The sequence below is a fragment of the Python bivittatus genome, unplaced genomic scaffold (genome assembly GCF_059951505.1).
Source record: "Python bivittatus isolate LINGU-HERP-01145 unplaced genomic scaffold, Pbiv_v1 ctg000330_np1212, whole genome shotgun sequence".
Taxonomy (NCBI): Eukaryota; Metazoa; Chordata; class Lepidosauria; order Squamata; family Pythonidae; genus Python; species Python bivittatus.
Window position 1 is genome coordinate 5010295 of NW_028277058.1, and position 20222 is coordinate 5030516.

The 20222-nt window shown below is 37.1% G+C and overlaps 1 long non-coding RNA gene across 9 annotated transcripts in view; it reads right to left on the reverse strand.

Annotated features, from left to right (window-relative positions):
• Positions 1 to 20222, reverse strand: part of LOC112541514 (uncharacterized) — a 220299-nt gene that overhangs the window by 40166 nt on the left and 159911 nt on the right. For all 9 annotated transcript variants that reach the window (XR_015796357.1, XR_015796355.1, XR_015796359.1 and 6 more), the window contains one exon: positions 1755 to 1856. This is a non-coding gene — a long non-coding RNA (uncharacterized LOC112541514). The remainder of the gene's footprint in view (positions 1 to 1754; positions 1857 to 20222) is intronic.

Consider the following 20222-nt stretch of genomic DNA (forward strand, 5'->3'; position numbering starts at 1 on the left):
ATCTTAAAGTTGCCAGGATTGAGAAACACAGTTCTACTGCATACAGTAAATCTAAAACCCCTGGGACAGAGGAATGCCTGCAAAGGATGTGGGGGACAAATATTTAGTGCTAGAGAATCTGAGAACTACTGTTTATGACAGCATTCATCCAAAGGAGTGCCCTTAAATAGCTTTTTAATCTAAACTTATCCATGATTGGTATTGGAATCAATTCCTCCCCCTTAGCATATAACAAGGATGTTTTCCTGCACATATCATTATTACCGTTTATCTAAATATAATGTGGATGCTTTTCTTTCCCAGGGGGACTTAACTTGCACATATATCGCTATTTTTATCCTTTCTGAATAGAATGCACACAGATGGATTTTTATACAAAGGGGCTGATAATAAATAGCTATATTCAGTTCTTCTGATCAGAGCCAGAGATCAAGAATAGTGCAATAGGCATGAATTAAATGCCATCCTTAGTCTCTTATAAATAAATCTTTCTTAGAGAACATTTAGTTGCACTGAGCTGTACTGGGAACTGTAGCTCTTTATCCAACCACACACTGGAAACTAAGGGTGGTACAAACAGCTGGAGAAGGTCCCCACATCTCCCTTACTCCCCACCTCCCCTGCAAATCTCCTGATTTTGGAGAAACTCATCTCCTTCTTCATGTTTTTAGGCTCCCTGTTAGTCAATTCAGATGTTATTTTTGCTCCACTGAATCTTATTGAATGTATAATAACTGTGAGCTTCCATGCGCAGTGCATTCCCTAGCCACTTCACAAATTGTATTCATTTAGGATCTGATCAAGTTCAGGACTCCTTAAGCACGCAATATCTATCCTGAACAAAATAAAGACATCCTTTTAATATTCTTAAAGTGTTGCCATAAGTACCATGTCTAACATTTTCAGTATGATTTTCAAGGCAACATTGATCTTCCTTTCCATTTTTCATCCATATATGTATAATCTCATTCAATATTTCACATTTATAAGACTAGGCTATGCAGAAATCTTTTTGTTTCCCAGGTTTCTGAAAAGCTAGGAAATGGATATCCTGTTCTTTTTCTCTCCCTACCCTGCTTTGAAAGGATCAGTGAGCTGTGGCATGTAAGGAATTATTTGTGCCAGTAAGCATATAACATCACATCAGTAAGTCCTGCAATGATGTCTGTGGTACACAGAAACAGACATTCAAAAATGCCTGCAAGAAAAGGTCAGAAGGTTGGAGACTTGGAAATAAATTATTAACTGTCAAAAGAGAGTGGTTTTTTATTTATTTATTTTATGTTAAAGGCAGGATTACTTACTGATCCTGGGGCTGTGCCAGGAAATTGACATATAGATGGCAGGTAAGGTTGGAAGTTAAATCTTGGAAGCCTGGATTTACATCTCTCAGTTTGACTGACCCTGAACTGTTTAATTCTCAGAAGTGTTCTGTAGTTGGTGGATATCACTGAGTTCTTGAAACCAGGGGAGCTGGTAAAGGAAAAAGTTATGCCAAGATACAAGACTTCCAAATTTGTGTTGGTTGATGGTGCGGTCAATTAATTGACATTGTGGAATACCTCATCCGTTTTTCACATGGTCACCTTTGTTCTGTCTGGTAGTTAACCAGACAATATCACTAAAGCATTAGGGCCTACCACCTCAGCCAAAAGAATGTTTCTTTCTAATTTCCTCACAATCCTTAGCAGAAAACAGTTGCATTCATTCCATATCTTATTTACAGTGATTTAGGGAAGTAGATCAGTGCAGACCTTTACTACTCCAGTGCTCAAGTTCAGGTTGTGGATATGGCATACAGAGGTCCATATAGAAATCTATATGCATGATGCCTCAACGTGTGTGATTTTTCCCACCTATTCAAAAAAAAAAGGAAAAAAAGAGGAAAATATTGTATACATCCAGTACACTGCATGTGAATTTCCTACTAGTGCATGGAGGAGGCATGTATTTGTATTACTACCGTGTGAGGAGGCATATGGTAGTATCCGAACCAAGTCTGTATTTATTTCAAAAGCAATTTCATTTCTGTTTATGAGGATATACATGGATAGTATGAATCAATAAGGTATCCTTACATCTACTATGTATTAGCTAACTCCACCTAATATCTCTGCATTAAGGTGGCATTAATAAGTTTACCAGTTATTTTCAGTTTGTTAATTTACTCTTTTCTTCATGCCCATTGTTTCTGTCAACATGACTACTTGTCTTATTCAATTTACATTCAGTATAGTGACAATGGGAGCAATCTCAAATTCCAGAAATATTTGTATAAATGCATGGCCCCAACATTAAATCAGATGTAACAGCAATCTGCCATAAAAGAGCATTCCCAGTAATAAACTAACAGTGTCATTCTAGTGAAATCACAGTCTTCTTCAAGAATCACACCAGCCCATTTAAAATGAAAGGTTAATGTCTCTCTTTCTTTTTAAAATTGTTTCATCACTAGATAAGCATCCATTTGTTTCAGTTATGAAAAAAGGATTTATTTCAGAATCCAATCTTGAGACTTTCTGATCTGCCAATAAACATTGGGACTGGATATATTGATGACCAAACAAGTAAAGCTCCATCATCAGTAATACCGCATAAAATATGTGAGGAACACTTAGGTAATCAAGTATGCCAAAAGAAAGTAATCCAATTGCGTGTAAGTGTGTGTGTCTGTATGTGTATGGGTATAACATTATAAACTTTTCAAGAGAGCTAAGACTTCACACAATGCATCCAAATTATGACAATTTGCACTGATCATTTGTAAGAATTCTGGATTGATTCATTCTAAGATCTATTTGTTTCTTTTCCTAGCTATTTATATTATTTTCAGCAGTCTTTTCCAACACCAAATACATGTATGGTAACCATACAGTATGCAATTATCTATGTAATTCATTGCACTTTTGCATGGTAGTTTTAATCCTTTCATTCTCTTCTGTTTGTAAGCCAGTTTTAGGAATTTGAAATACAGGATGTTTTGATGGAACACAAGGCAAAGTAAGACGAAAGAGACCTCTAAACTATTGTAGAATTTTACCTTTGGGTGACGCATTATCTATTCCATGAAATAAATTGATTTCTGTATGACCTACTGAAGCTGGCCTAGTTCTTTTTTATTGTTAACTGCAGCAATATTTAAAGAACCCAAACCTCCCTCCAAGCAACTGACTAAGGGAATAATGCAGGTTGAACTTATGTATGTGGAAAGAAATCAGAGTGAATCATAAACATTTATAGTGATGGCTTGTTGGAATACAAATGTCTTTGTTCGTGCGGAACATACTGTGGAGGGTGAACTAAAAAATCGGAAAAGAACAAAACAAGCAAATGCTTTTATAGTGGAATTTGTTTACCTTGACTGCTCACTTCTACAATTTCTGTAATTCAGATTTTTTAAAAAAGACATTACAATGGTCTTTTCACAAAAATGTAATGTGGGAGAAGAGAATGGAAGGCCAGGAATTGATGTACAAAAAATAGAAAAACAATTGCTGCATTGCAAGTTGGCATCAAAAAACATGTAAAATGGTGGCGGCTTGGAGAAATAAATGGAATTAATCATGCTTCCTGCTTTCAATATTTTTCAAAGATCTAAAGGGAAATGGTAACATCATTCTCCTAGTTAAAAAGAGCAAGTTTTTCCAATCTAGATACAACTCACATACCTCTGCATAAAGGTAAATGTGAAAGTTCCACTTCAAATGTTATAAGGAAGGTGAAAAACAAGAAGTATGAGTGAGCCAAAAGTGTGAATGATGTATGCTTCCTCTTCCTCCCATAGTGTATAGGTCAATGTAAATAAAGAAGCCGTAAATCTCTACCAAAATAGGCAGTCTGCCTCTCCAAAGCTTTGGGCTTCTAAAGTAACAATAATACCTCCTAACAACTAATTTGCTGCCATTTAGACTCTTGAAAATAAGCTAAAAAATAGACCAGCAGGTTAAATAAAAAGAGACTGTTCATGATATATTTAGAAAAGGAAGAGCTAACACTATATTGTTAACTCTTCCTCTTCTAAATAAAGATTTCTCCCATTTGAACTTTGTCCTATTTTGTCTTGCCAGTAAGTGATTTGAAGCTACATAAATATACACCAGCAACTTCAAGGAACTATTTTTAAACCTTTGGAGACAGGAACAATTATTTGGTCTGTTTTGGGGGTTTTTTTCCCCCTTGAACCATTTTAATGAACAATAACAAGGCATTCAGCTTCCGGGATGACTTATTTCATGCTGAGGAAAACATCAGGCTCCAGGAGCCCATTCCTGTTAAACTGAAAAACAGGAAAAGGGATTCACATTCTTGATATGCTAACAATTTCTTTTAATTCACAGGCATGCCTCAGTGACCAGCTCATTTAGAAACATTAGTTTCAGGTCAGAGAACTGCACATTTAATAATCACATTAAGGTGCTGAAAGGCAATTCTGTTGAGCAAGTCAATCTAGCTCTGCCTTCCTCAGTATGGTGTCCTTCATAAGCATAAAACTACAACTCCCATCATACCTAGACCACAGTAGGCTGCATCCCTGAAAAGAGTTGCAGGAAATAAGCCACCATTAGCAATTTAGAGAAAATATGCATAGGCTTGCATTGCACTTGTATAATCAATGAAAAACTTGTCCTACAGAACCTTACTGAAATGGAGGATGGAAGTACGTGGTTGAAAGGTATAAAGAGAAACATGTATAGTAATATTGAGGGAGAAATTCCTTTGGTTCTCATTTTAATGAGAATCGTGGAGCTGCTTACCTAAGGATAAGGTTGTAGATCTGAAAAGTATCTGGCTGCAAAACTATGATATCACAAATATCAGCAGAAATTTATCTGCAGGAAGAACAATGTCCTGATGGCCAGGGAACTTACCCATCATGCCAGCCATTTGCAATTTTTTGCCAAGCACATAGTGGATATTGCAAAGGTGGGAAAGAGTTTGGCCTAGCAAGTTATTCTGATTCTACTTCTAGTTCTACTTCTGCATGGAGTGAGGCCTGGGATATTTTGTTGTAACTCAGACAGCAGGTCCCTAGTGATTTTTTTTTTTTTAATTTTATTATTGGTCAGTGGACAGAGTGCTGATTGTCTCTTAATGTTCCCAGCATGTGCTCAATATTCCAGGCAGGAAGATGATTGCACATCCGGCTTCAAACCACTTTAGAGGTATTAGGGCAAAGATGATGCCCTTTCTCCTCAGCACATTATATGTAAGATTACCTTGAAAAGCTGCTTTCTTTGGAAGTAAATCCCATTCATTTCCAGGAGCTGCTTTATATTGAAACAGCCATTATACTGATGTAATGCCATATTGTCTAGACTGACTGGCAATGGCCCTCTAAATTTTCAGACAGCAGTTTTTCCTTAGCCCAAGCTGGAAATGCCATGGATGGAACCTAAGTACTTTCCTACCGAGATATAATCCTTCTTTATGTGAAAAAACCAAGTAAGAATTATTTCTGACTAAACAGGCGGAGGATCAAGCTGTAATTTTACGAGTGACCACAGACATGATTTGTGGGAGTGGGTTCTACTTTGTTCTATGCACATATGCATATAAATACATTGGTTTGCTTCATTTATACAAAGTAGCACTGGAATAGAATATAAAGAAGTAAACAACTAATCTCTAGCCTGCCAAAAAGTGGGAAATGTTTTATTTAGATAGGGCCTTAGATAGTTAAATTTAGAGATGAATTGGGCTACCCAGTCCCACAATTGCTCTGATTTTATTTAGAGTGGGTTTTATTGGGGAATTAGTTTTGCTGATGCTTTTATGTTGAGTTTTATTGGATTTTGTGATTTTTATTATATGGAAGTTTGTTCCATCACCCAGAGTCTTAGGATAGAGGCAGTACATGAATATTTATTTTATTAATTTATTTTCCAATATTTGTAGAGTGCCCCAATCACAAACACTGGCATGGTACAAAGCAAGGAAACAGGCAGCAAAGACAACAAATCAAAAGCAGTATTGATTACAGTAAAGCTACACAAATAACAATAAGCTACAATACAATAACTAATAGCTACCTACAATTGGAGGCACCAATTAGGCTGTTTCAGGGGAAGAGAGACCTCTAGTTTGTTGGCAGTTCCTTCTTCCATTTTGGATGCCTCTACTTGGGCCCCTGGTGGCCAGATTGTTAGCAAGTTGGTGCTGGTTAATGACAGGTCTATCTGTAATAAGACCACATCCATCCACGATCCAGTGGCGGATGCATACACAGACCTGTTGTATATCACTGTTCCCTGGCTGAGGAAAGACAGTGATGTTTCACTCTCAGAAGTCTGCCCAGTTGGGTTTTAGGTTCTGCACCAAGCTTGAGGCTTGGAGTAAACAAAATATTTGGATTCAGTAAATACAATACTGCAGGAGATAAATTAAAAGAGTTTTGTGAAGGAATTCTTTGTTGTATCAAGCAACATAAACACAGACTTTATGCTTAGACATTACTGGATGGATAATATAAGAATCAAGTTGACTACATAATAGAAATCAGAAGATGGAGAAATATAGTCTAGTCAGTCTAGATGCTTCCAAGTGCAAACTGTGGAAAAGAATATGAATGTTTGCTTTCAAATACATGAGTTAATCATACAAAGATAAAAAGATTAGATATGCCAGCAAAGTTGATCTGGAGAAAGTAGAGACAAAATATAAAATCAATATAAGGAATCCCTTCTTCTCCTTCTCCTTCTCCTTCTCCTTCTCCTTCTCCTTCTCCTTCTCCTTCTCCTTCTCCTTCTCCTCTAAAATTAAAGCTATCCTGTTGTGCTACAACTGTCAGGTTTGTGAGGTAATCCAGATAGGAAATATGCCCAGATGAACTAATTCTACTTTATTGTAAAGTTACATTAATGGAATCTTGAAAGTCTGAAAGTACATTTTTCCCCAATTGCCTTTACAGCCCAAGAAACTAGGGACAGTCCCTTTCGAGGCATTTGCCACACCCACATTCCTGCAGTGCGATAAGCTGCCTCTTATCTGACTGTTCCCCTGGCTGTGGCACTTCCCCCTGTCTTCCAAGGTCATTCCCACATACCATTACAAGAACAGATTCAATACATGTAAATAACACAACAGAGAATCTGTGGAGCTATGGAAAGAGATAAGAAACATTTTGAAAAGTGACACAGAAAAAAATATTCCCAAAGTTTCAAAGAAGAAAAGATCATCGGCTTTTAAAGCAACCACCATGATAGATAAGCAGAGAAAGATGAGGACAAAAGATTTGGCAACAGGAAGGATGGGTGACCAGTGAATGCAGACTTTCAATGTCCTACAAGAAAGAACAAGAAAGGATATCTCAAGAATGACAAGAAACAGATAAAAATAACAAGAAAAGAAAAATAAGAGATTGTTTATAAGATCAGAGAATTAAACATCTATGATAGGACTATTTAAGAGTAATCACTGAAAAAGTGTAATAGTAACAAATTAAGGTAAAGAGGTTAAAATAAGTTAAGTGAAGATCGAAAGATATACAAACAGAATTGCAGAAGGACAGAAGTTATGGTAGCAATGGTATATATAAATCACAATTTTTCATACAAAGTAGTCACCTACAAATAGTTGAATCTATAATAAATAACTTATGATTTAGGACTGGGTTGAAAACTTCTTCCACTAGACCAGTGCTTCTCATGCTGGCTGGGGAATTCTGGGAATTGAAGTCCACACTTCTTAAAGTTGCTGAGGTTGAGAAATCCTGCATAGACAAATCTGTACACTGTGTCTTTGAGGCTAATAAGAAGGGAATAACTCCATTATGTTCCAGAAAGGTATAGTGTGGCCGCAATTCTGAGGAAGTTGAGCTTATCTAAATTCTACTTACACTAATGGCAATTAAAACACAATCCTATGACTATTTACTCAGTGGGAAAATATGCACAGAACTGCACCCTTAATCTCCAACATTATCAGCTGAACTTAAAGATCTGTTACTATTGTATATGTTGTCCCAATATTGAAAAAGTTGAAATTTGGGGCTAAGTTGTATCCAATGATGTTGAATCCCCTAGTAACTTCTAATGTGGGACTATGAAATACTATTGAAGATGGTTCAAAATGAAGATATTTAATCTTTTTTTAAAAAATGAAAAATTGGATTTTTGTCATTGTCACAGCTGAAATAAAAATATGCAGACAATGATCTTGATGACTGGCATTCAAGTATAATATACAAGACATTCATTGAAACAGAATGTAATAATCAGTCATAAGAAAACTATTAAAATAAAAGCAATTTCTGCTGCAAGGCAAGGAAAGTCCCCAAACAGGATAGTTGGGTTATCAGAAGATGGTCTTTGTCCTGCCATGAAGTTGGGGCTGGTAATCCCATAATTTGATTCAGTGATTCACAATGGAAAGTGTCAACATTTTGCTAGATTTTTAAGTTCCTTGAGCCAGAAACAATTTCAGTGAGAATATTTTCTTATCCATTGTGTTCTTTACTATGCAAGGATTATGAACTGAACGTTACGTAGGACTACACCCTCATGAGACATAGGCAAAGATAACTTATTCAAATATGGCTATTCTAGCAATGCAAACTTGACCTTCCCGTCAGGAAGTTACAGCCTTGATGCCATCAGTGAGCCTGAGACAGCAATTTGTGTAAAAAGTGGCTGTTGTTGTCCCAGTGCTTGACATCTTGGAATGTGTTTGTTGCTGCTGAATATAGTCACAAAGTTGTGTCTGTTGCCTCCTTTTTCTCATCTGTCCAGTAATAGAAATTACACAGTGTAAAAGGAAATGATTGGACTATAAGAGATGGCAGACACCAAAAATATAAATGTTGGCTTAGAGGCAGTGTTGTGCCAAGTAAATAGATTGCTCTTTTGTTCTTTGTTAGCATGTGTGCGGTTTAAATAAATTGTTCATATGCACTGCCGCCTCTATGCTATATTTTATCATGTAAATTTTAAAACTTATTTATACAATCATATATAATATCAGGTACAGAATAAATTAAAGTGCACAATATGATATTGCCACATTGTGAGCTTTGCTACTCTGTGCTACTTATGGGGTGGCTACTTGTAGTACTGAGCATACTTGGAGTATGTTGGAGTATGTAGTGACATCAGAAATGAGACCTTCTCCCTGAATGAACGGCGCAACAGAATGAACACATCATTCAGAAAGTTCAAAACTTTCAGTGATGCATCCCACTGCCTACAAGCCAGAACAATAATAACAACCCACAACAATGATTTCTATGCCTCCAATCTTTGAAAACTCACAACAGCTTATAGCAACATTCTAAAGTACAAGAAAAAAATCTACAATAACCAAAAAACATGCTACGTATTCATAAACAATGCCAGAAACAACCATTAATATATCTTTAGTAAGGGAATACATAAATAAGCAGGCAAATGTTTATAGCTACATTTAGTCTTCAGTAACTTCCAGAAAGCCATTACTGAGGGTACTAGCTAACTTGTAGAAGGAACTGTTCCAGACAATTGATGCCAAGATGGAAAAACAGCACTTTCTCATCTCTGGCTCCCACACCTTGCAAAACTAGGTGGAACAGCCTTTTCTGTTGTTGCACCTGCCTTTTGGAACACCATTCCCCCCTGAGCTTGGTTGCCCTGACTTTGCTGGTCTCTCAGAAGGCCTTTAAAACTCGGCTGTTCTCCCAGGTATGGGGATAAGGAGATTAAGTGAGCCTGTGAGTTACGGGCAGCCATATATATTGAATAAATAAATAAATAAATGAACAGCTTCTCCCAAGAGGACCTACTAGGATGGTCATTATCAGATTGAAGGTAATACTATGAATAATAGAACTTCTGAAGTTTGCACAGACCTATGGCATACATTTTGTCCCTTAATGTCCCCCCAAAAATCTGGGGGCTGAAAAAGGAGTGCTGCAAGTTGACTGTGGGTTGCCAACCATGCTTTACAAACTGATTGGACAAAAGAATGAAGGGTAGGTCAATCAATAGCTATTAATCATGATAATTCCATGTAATCTCCAAGCTGAGAATTCACTTATCTCTAAATACTGTTATCCCCAACATCTACTTATGAGCCATCTTGACTATACACTACTGCAGAGGCAGGCAACCTTCAGCTCATGGTTCAAATGTGGTCCCAAAGGCTATTTAGGTAATACAAATGTAGGTAACTACACTCCAATGTTTGTTTGGAAGTTTGTCCACTTCTCTAGCAAAAAGGAGAAGGAGAAGGAGAAGGAGAAGGTGAAGGTGAAGGAGATGGAGAAGGAGATGGAGAAGGAGAAGGAGAAGGAGAAGGAGGAGGAGAAGGAGAAGGAGAAGGAGAAGGAGAAGGAGAAGGAGAAAGAGAAGGAGAAGGAGAAGGAGAAGGAGACCCTTCCAACCCTATGATTCGGAGGAGAAGCAGAAGGAGAAGGAGAAGCAGAAAAGGGAGAGAGAGAGAGAGAAGGAAGGAAGGAAGGAAGGAAGGAAGGAAGGAAGGAAGGAAGGAAGGATGGAAGGAAGGAAGGAAGGAAGGAAGGAAAGAAAGAAAGAAAGAAAGAAAGAAAGAAAGAAAGAAAGAAAGAAAGAAAGAAAGAAAGAAAGAAAGAAAGAAAGAAAGAGCTAAGCTGGAGGTGGTAGGTAGCATCCTAGAGGGCTAGAAGGGGTTTCAAGGAGCAACTTCAACAATCTGTCTTTTGGTAAATGGGTGTTATAATAAAGCAGGACTATCTGCCAGGGGAGCCATTTTGTGACCGCATCCTCAACATGCTCTCAAAGTTTCAACTGTGGCCTCAGAAGGTCATCTTCTCTTTAAATACTGAAAACAAGGAAGCTGGACTATAAATGCTTTTCTGTTCTCACAAATGCAGGTAAACTCCTGAACCAGTGAGTCCTGTGTATAGTTTCCCAACAATCAGCTGAAATCAGAATTTAGCAGTAAAATGGTATTAAAAAGGATTAATTTATCCCAATGATAACACAGTCTTTTAATTAGTGAATAGTTAGTTGAAAAATGGTGACACTCATGACCAGAGTTGAGACTCAGTCCCTAAAGAGATGTGTTCTTCTAATGCTTCATTTATCTTCTCTATTTTTTCCCCACTGCAGACCTTCACTTTAATGTCATTTTATTTCTTCTCGACCATCTGCATCCTTAGAAACAATTCATAGCATAGTTTGGTTTGTTGCAGAAAATGCATAACATGCTGTTGTTATACTGCTGAGAGAGTAATGGGCTTACGGCTCATTAAAGTTTAATTCCACGCAGGAATTCTCTGTGTTCACCAGTAAATATTTATTGATTTTTAAAAGTTGGCATTAACCTGGTACAATCATGTGGAATCTCTTTAGTTCAAAATAAAGCAGGATCAAGAAAAAGAGGGTGGGTGACGCTGAAAGAAAAAGGCCACAACTGCTCACAAAGGTTATAAAGAGATATAGGTTCATCCTATTGCTAGGATGTCTAGACCCAAATACAGCCAAAAAGAGGTAGAAAACATTCCCCCCCCCCCCCAATTCTTCTCCCTGATCCCAAATGACTTCTGCATTACAGAAGCATGAATATCTGTGTCTGCTTTTCCCCCAGCCCACATCCCTGCATATCCAGCTTGTATGTGTCCTTACCAAATGTGCACACGGAGCATCTGGCCGAGACTTGCGTGATGTGCAAAATGTTATAATGCAGCTTAACGTCTTAGAGATTGGAGGCAGGACTTGGAGGGGCCAATCCCAACCCTATTTGAAGAGAATGATTTGTAGGCAAACTCCTGGACAGAGCTTTATTTGGAAGTAAATTTCTTTGAATCTAAGGGGAAAGATTTCCAAGTAAATATGCATAAGATTGGACCTGCTAGCACCATTCCTCAATGGAAAAAACAAAGGATGTAGAGACCCCATGAAAAGGATTGCAAGCTCAGACTAAATGGGGACAGGCAGCCTCTGGCTGGGGTTGGGGGATGGCTGGAGATGGCATGACTGGCTGGGGAATTCTGGGAGTTGAAGTCCACATATCTTAAAGTTGTTAAGTTTGAGAAACACTGTTGTGTTTCTCAACACAACATTGTGATCTACTTTCTCTTCATTGGAAAAAGCCAATGTGGGGCTCTCCATTAAAACAGCTCAAAGAATTCAGCCATTCAGTTTTCCAGATAGACTGGAAAGTGGTGAATAATTTCAAAATACTAGGAAATATCAATTGCCATCTGTAATGCTGCATATGGAGATACTACTGGAGTCTGGGCAACCACTAGGGGACAGTCATGTGATACAGAAAATCCTATCTCCTTGCTGCCCTCTAGTGGTGGTCTGAATATTAGCAGCCCCAATCTGTCAATCCTAATAAAATCTGCCCATCATTCCTTTCATCCCACTTTTGCTTTTTTTTAATCAAACTCAACTGCAACTGCCTTTATATTAGGGAGCTTTTCCGTATCTGGCTTCTCATAGCTGTCATATTGTGGGGTGTTTTGCTAGTGCTAAGTAAATAGCAGGGTCTTTGGTAAAACTAGGAGGAGGAGCAAATTGCCTCATTCAAAGCATAGGGAATAATAATCTCCTAATATGCTCCCTTACAAAATAGAAAATTCCCCCCTCCCCCCAATTCTTCTCCCTGATCCCCAATGACTCCTGCATACAGAAGATACAAAATGTTCCTTTCTACCTGAGTTCCCAATCAGAGCAAACAGGATGCTGCCCAGTAATGCAGTGTTTGCAACCAAACATATGGTCTTCCTTAAACAACTGATGGCCTTGGCAGGACAACTTAAAGAGGGAGATAAAAAAAGGATGCCAGGTGTTCCCCCAGAGCAGTGTGTATCCCAGCTGCAATGATGGTATGTGTGAGCCAGCTGGTTTCCATAGCCAAACGATCTAGAAAGTCAGTATCAGCCCCACTGGATGGACCAGGCCAGGAAATCAATTCCACAGGAAGACTAAAATGACTCTTACTGGGCTGGCTATAATAACAGAATCCTGCAAGCCTGTTTGTGTTCTATCTCCTCTTCCTTCTTATAGTTCAGTGAATTAAGGAGGTGTCTGCCTGAACCACTTCTGAATTTTATCTGGCCATTTTGGACTTCAAAATGCTTCATCCCCTTTTGCCTAGATAACATTTCCTGCATCTTCCTTACCCTCTACAGTCAGCAAAGCACATTTTTAAAGACACGAAATACATCACACATGCCAGAAGCTAGTCTGCCCATTTTATCTTAAATATACAATATGCTAATGTCAGATTTCAGCGTATCTTATATTAGCCCTGTTTTTTCCTCCATGCTGCTTCCATGTGTCTGACAAAGCCCAGAGAAAGATGTTGCAATGAAAGTGTGAGAATATAGTGTCATAGAACACTTGACTGATTTCAGCTGAAAAGTGTTCTAATGGTAGCATTTAATGAGACAAACTGCATCAGGGAATGGTGGATTCCTCTGCCAGAGATTCTAAAATAGAGGCAGAAAGGACTACTTAATGAAGATGCTTTAATTGTAAAATTTGTCCTGGGAATTGGACTACATTATCTGGGAGGTTTCTTTATAACATTATGATTCTATAACATATCCAGAAATAATTTAAAGGGATATTTGCTTACATTTGCTTTACATTATTGTTTTCTTCATAGTTAACTATAGGCAGGAATGATACTATGTATATGAAGGGAAAGGAATGGAAGGGAAATACAGATTGGGTTCAAAGACAGAGTATTTATATAACTGATGGCATGAAGAAGTAAATATCTGCATAAATCCATTCTTGAATTAGTTTAATCAGCTGTTGCATGTGTGATTAGAATTGGTTTCATCTATGTATTTTTTAATAAATGCATGTATTGTGTGCATAGCTTGATATCATATTTTAAAATAATATCAGCTTATCTCTTTGAAAGGGGGGGAAATAACATGCAATTCTATGCATTCGATGGACACTCTTTGGGGTTTCTAGTACAAAGTTGTATAGAGAAATCCTTTTTTGTGCAGATAAGAAGGGCCTTTTCTGCTTCAAACATTGGAGATTGTTGATGTCCAAGCTAAGATTTCTTGATTGCCTCTAATAAAAGTAAAGTAAAATCTCACTTGGATCAAGCTGAACTCCTGGTGACTTTATGGATTCATAGATGTAGTGATTTTGGCAGCAACAGGGAACTGATTAGCTATTGCCTTTTTAATTTTTTATTTCTTTTCATCTCCCAGTCTAGCCTATAGACCTATAATTCCACAGAGGCTGCCTAATCCTGGTCAGTTTCTCAGGTCAAAGTCAGGTACTATTATTTTGATAATACTGACTCTTCCTAGCCTCCAGTAAAGCATTACTTCCTTCATGCTTGGGATCTGCCATCCTGGGTAGTTACATTCTCGTCTTAGGAAACTGGATAATTTAATTTTGCTCCCTTTAGAGAGAGAACTGGGATATTTTCAATGGAATATACTTGCAAATATTAGAAAACTAGAGATATTCCTTGGGCTCTACGAGGAGACTTCCAAAGTGAGTGAGTTGGAAAACTACATATTTCTTGTCTTCCCCCAAAACTGTGCTAATTTTGGTTACTTAGTGCATCTCAAAAGTATCTCACAAGTAGGGAGAACTTATGTAGGCATCTATCCTTTAGTATTACCTTCAACCTCAACCTCAGCTTCTCTTCAGAAAAAGAACTGCCACGTCTGCCTGTAATGGTGAGAACATAATGCTTTGAGTGTGCAAAATCCCCTATCAAAGTAATTTCAGGGATAATAAACTTCAGGCACACAATGTATTGTTTTATAAATGAGTAAGCACATTTCTTTTGTTTGTATGCATTAATTCAACCCGCCAAAAAATTCCTCTACCTTTTTCTGAACATTTGCATTCAATTTCATAAGAAAAATATATCTTTATAATTAAATGGAGAAAAGGATAATGCCATTCTCCTGGTTGGAAGTAAGGTGCTGGTACTTCGTAGAATTATAAGGTGTATGTGTGTGGAAAACTATCCTACCTTTCCTTGTACAATCAACTCTCCAGTCAGCCTTCCCAGAATAAAGTGAAAATGCTATGAAAAGAAATTCTAAAGTAGAAAATAAATGGGAAATAATTTATTGGGTGCCCTTTTCTGGAGCTGTCCCTCTTTTTTGCAACGGTGGTCCACGTGAGGTCAGGACAGTATCAACCCTGTTGACATTGAAGAAAACTTCCAAGTCCTGCTTTTCCAGAAAGATGGGTTCTCTCCCAGCACAAGCAAATATTGGTAATAAGACCACTAGGCTAGGAAATAGATTGTTATTAAAGTTTTGGATTTGGTGTTGTTTTTTTTAAAATTTGTTTTATTTGAGTTATGTATGATTAAGCTGCTCAGAAACTTATTGCAATTGAGCAGCATATAAATTGCAGGCATCTAACAATCAATCAATTCATCCATTGATCCATCTATCTATCCATCCCATGGTCAAATATAAGCACATGATTAATATGTATGTGTTCGGTATTATGTAAGCATAGTTTGAGATATAACATATCCTGTTTCATAAGCTGAGGTAAGTACATTTTATTAACCACAAAAGAAGAAAGAAGAATCAAGGGACAAAATCCATTCTCCCTGTCATGCAATCAAATGCCAGTTTGAATTAAACTGACATTTAGCATCATCAATGCTGATAAAATCAAAGCTTTGGCAAATTTTCAGAGGAATGGAATGTTTGAATTGAGTGACAACCACTGAAAATATTACTCTGTGGATTGTTACAGTTTGACATGACATAAGCAAATATAACTTAGCACCTTTTCCTCATATCCCAGCCCATAAAGAGCATAAAAAGCTCATGTGTTATGAGAAATTATTCTTATCAGGCCACAGATGTTTCCAGCTTTAATGTAATTCAATCTACACTGGTGTTCAGAGGAAGTCATGCAAAAAATTGTTGAAAATACAGACACAGATACCAGTATTGATATACAGATAGTATTTTGACTCCTTATAGTTAACAATTGTAGGGTTTTGTTCCATGGCAAAGCTTGATTTTCAGGGCACTAAAATGGCAAAAACTTGATTTTCAGGGCACTAAAAGGAACAATGGACATGGCACATGAAGCATGGATCTATAATATTCTTTGCTTTTAACAGCAACAATTAAGTAAAGTTTACACTGGAGGAGGAGATTGGAATGCCAAATCTTGACCGGTGGAGGCTGCAACACTGAAGTGTAATATATTGTTGGCAACTTCCTTAAGGAGGCAATGCAAAACAATAGCCTGTATTGCAGTTCATCAGCACGGGGAACAATGTCCACTTTGTAGCTGACATTAATGTAAACCATTTCTACTACAGACAGAAGTTTCTTTCTTCATGTCACATTATTGCTATCAAAATCATGCGTTTGGCAAAATAGCCTACATGATGAAGAAGGTCTGTTTTAAAACTCAAGGGAGAAAACCAAGCCATTCTTTAACATAGCTGTGTATTCTTGCATAAAAAAAAAAGCTTAGTGTTATCCTGAAAGTAGGAAATTTAAACAGAAAAACTCTAGGCGTACTTGAAATGTGTGAAAAATTAATTCAGTTCTCATTTCAGTGTGAAATTATCCTATTCACAATTCCCCGTACGCAACAATATATTGAAATTTACACTTTTCTCTAATTCAGTAATGTGAATGGAAAAATGCATATATTTAGAAACATGAAAACAAAAAATGCATATTTTAGGGGAAAGCACTCAGAAATCCTTATTATATAGTGTGCAGAGGAAATTAGTTGGTAAAACATGCATAGTAGCCAAACGTACTGAGGAAAATATTTATGTTATTTATATAGCAAATTATTATGGTGCTCAATCCTGAGGTAGCTTACAGAAATATAATCAGATAAATACAATGATAAAAACCATAAAAGATAAAACAATTAAAAGTCTATGTTTTGAATGGTATGTTTTGAGCTCTTTCTGTTCTACAATATAGGCCTACCCCACCCCAAAAAGAATTTACTGTCATGTTAAAGATATACCTGGTAAGTTCTGAAAAATGGGTCCAATGAATGACTTAAGACATGGGGTGACTTCTAGAGCAGTGTTTCTCAACCTTTGCAACTTTATGATAGGTGGACTTCAACTCCCAGAATTCCCCAGCCAGCTGTTGAGAAATGCTGTTCTAGAGTAACAAGTGACAACTGTGAGTGCAAATTGGACTTTTGCTATGTAATGCTTTAAATACATTGAATTAAGTTCAAAGATGACTTAAGTAAGAGCTTCACCATTGTCTCCTTTTAGGTGGAAGGGAATGCCACTTACTTGAGAAAGTTGTTAATCATGTGAAAAAGCATTGGCAGGATGGGGTCTTTGGAGTGCCTTCTAGGCTAAGTCAGATAAAGATCTGATAAAGAATATTTAATTAGATGTTGTTCTGGCAAAGTAAAATCAAGCCTAATTGGATTGGTAGAAGTTTATTCAATAATCATAATACAGAACAGCTTAGAGGACACCAGCCAGGACCACTAAAAACTGTATCAGTCATTTAACTGTACTGAAAAGCTCTATTGTCGACTCTTTATAGATGTAACCAGGTGTCAGCCCTCTCAGGTAAACCAGACAGGAAACAAGACTAGATGAACTAATTCTACTTTATTGTAAGGCTACATTAACAGAAACTTGCAAGTCTGAAAGCACAAATCTCCACCCTCCCTATTTACTGTATGAGTAGTTAGAGCCAGTCATTCCTAAGTTTCTTTCTTTGACCATTACCCTATTCTGGACTCCTTTCTCTTTTATCTGATCATTCCTAGGTAGCATCTCTTTCCCGCGTCTTCCAAGGCCACCCTCACATTCCATCACACCAGGGAAGAAATCCATTCATTTCTTTTCCTTATTGATCATCACAACATAATTCATAAGGATACTTCCATCATGTTATGTCAGTTTTAATCCTAGACCTACACTACAGTCACTCATGCCTGCCTCCATGCCTCATTGCCTGTAACCTTTGGGTATATTATGGAATAACACAGACATAGGACAGGAAGCGCTTAGCCACTGCTGTAGCATGCATAAGAGAATTATTATTTCAGATCTCTGATAAGGTCACTAGCCAGGTTTGAGCAGCCTGGACACCAACAGATTCATCAGCCTACAGAGGCTTACTAGGTTAATTTAGTCCCTCTTCTGCAGACAAGAATATGCTTGTGACAGCCTGCTTTCTCCAGGTGATAATCTGTTTCTGGTAAGAGCATGACTTCTGGAATCCTAGTTAACTGATCCATCCAGAAGAATAACAACAAAATGATATTCCTCTGGGGTAAGTTCCAAAACAATTTAGGTGAAACTATTAAGCAATTTGGGTGAAAGCCACACAGTCATGAGATCTTGAGCTGTATCTGTAAAGTTGCCTTGGTGGGTGTAAAGGAATGTAGAACTGGCTTGGGGAAGGTATGAACGAGTCATTGAGGCAGAAAGGAAGGAACAAGCTGTTAAGGAGAGACTTGGAGAAAGCCCAGAGATTGAAGCAAGTGTGACAAAGAAACTCAAAATGACCTTGATTTTGTTTAGTAGAAGAGGGAACAGGGAGAAACAGGGAGAGGATTTCAAAATTCTGTTAATATTCCCTACAACATAGTATTCCTGGAATTCTGTGGTGTCTGTTTTTGGCCTAGCCTACCTCAAAGGATTGACATTAATCTTGAAATGCTTTCAGTCATGTACCCTGTAGCTAGGGAAAGAAAACTACTAATTAAAAATGTTGATCTGTTGGGTTTTAAACCAGCAACCTTCTATGTACTAAGAAAGTGTTCTAATCATTGTGCTGTTACAGCATTCATGATAATCATGGCTCTAAAAGACATTACAGACTAACAGGACACTAAGAAAGGAATTTTTATTTTAAAGCTGGTTGCTGTGTATTTTGAGGCTTATCAGTTAATGTAACTTTGTGTGTAAAGAGAGAGAGATGTTTAAGGTGCTAGACTAGGTCTAGGTGTGGGGGAATCCATTTTCTAGTCATCTCTTAGACAGAGATGGCAGTTGGGTGACTTTGGGTCAGTCACTCTCAGTCTAGTTTGAGAAGTTTAAAAACATCTATTTACTGACCCACACTGGACCAGTTTAGTAGATTATAGTCCATAACCTTAAATGAAGAGGCCTACATCCTACAGTTTTGGACTGATGATAATTATTATATAATATACTGTACATATACACACATATACAAGTATCTCTGTCCAGAAAGATTCCTCCCATAGGAAGTAAAGTGATTGACAATTGCTTTCATGGAAGTCATAACAGATTTGGAATTATCTAAATGGGAGGATGTGGTAGCCTGTTATCTAGACTGAATACCTTGCAATGTGTTGCGAAAGTGTCTCAGTCTGGACAGGATTTTCTTAAATTGGCTTACAATCAGTCAGTTAGCATCACACGGGACAGCAACAGCTTAATGATATGGTACAGATAACCAAGACCAGAAAGAATAAGAAATTAAGCTAGCAATGCAAGGACACAAATTGAAGTTATATGCTGACAACATTGTACTTACAGTTACTCAACCGAAAGACTTCAGTAGTGTTAATGGAGTGTATATAGTAATATAGCTTTGTGTCAGGTTATGGGATTAATAAAGAAAAAACTCAGGTGTTGATATGGAATTTGGTTGAAGAAGAAAAGCAATTCTGCATTTCATAAATAAGTTTAACATTACTGTAAAAAGGTTAAATATTTAGGAATTTATATGACAAAAAATAATAATGAGTTATTTTTAATTAATTAATGAGCTAGAAAAGTAGGTATTTCTAGTTGGAAATAACCAAACCTGTCATGGCTAGGAACAACTTTAGCCATTAAAATGAATATTTTACCATGACTTAATTTTCTGTTTCAAATGATTTCAGTATATATTGAAAACAAGATATTGGATAACTGGCATAAACAACTATGAACTATGTATTGTCCAATAAAAAACTAAGGATTAATTTCAAGATTTTACAAGATTTTAAAGAGAGAGGTAGATTAGTGGTTCTGAACTTTGAATTGTATTATTGTGCTAGTGTCTTAACATAGGTTTCAAAGTGGATTTTATCTCCTTTTGCCCAGATACTCTTATGAAAGAGGCAGGATTTCCAGATGGTTGCATAAATAGCTCTAGGTTGATACAAACAGAAATAAACAATCTATAAGAGGTCATGTAATAATAAGTAATGTATTGGTTGTCTGGAACAAATATAGGAAAAGAATAACTCCAGACTTTCCTCCTCTTGCTTCATTATTAAATGTCTACATTTATGAAGAGGAAAGCATTAAGAAATTTGCTCACTGGTAAAGTTAATAATTTG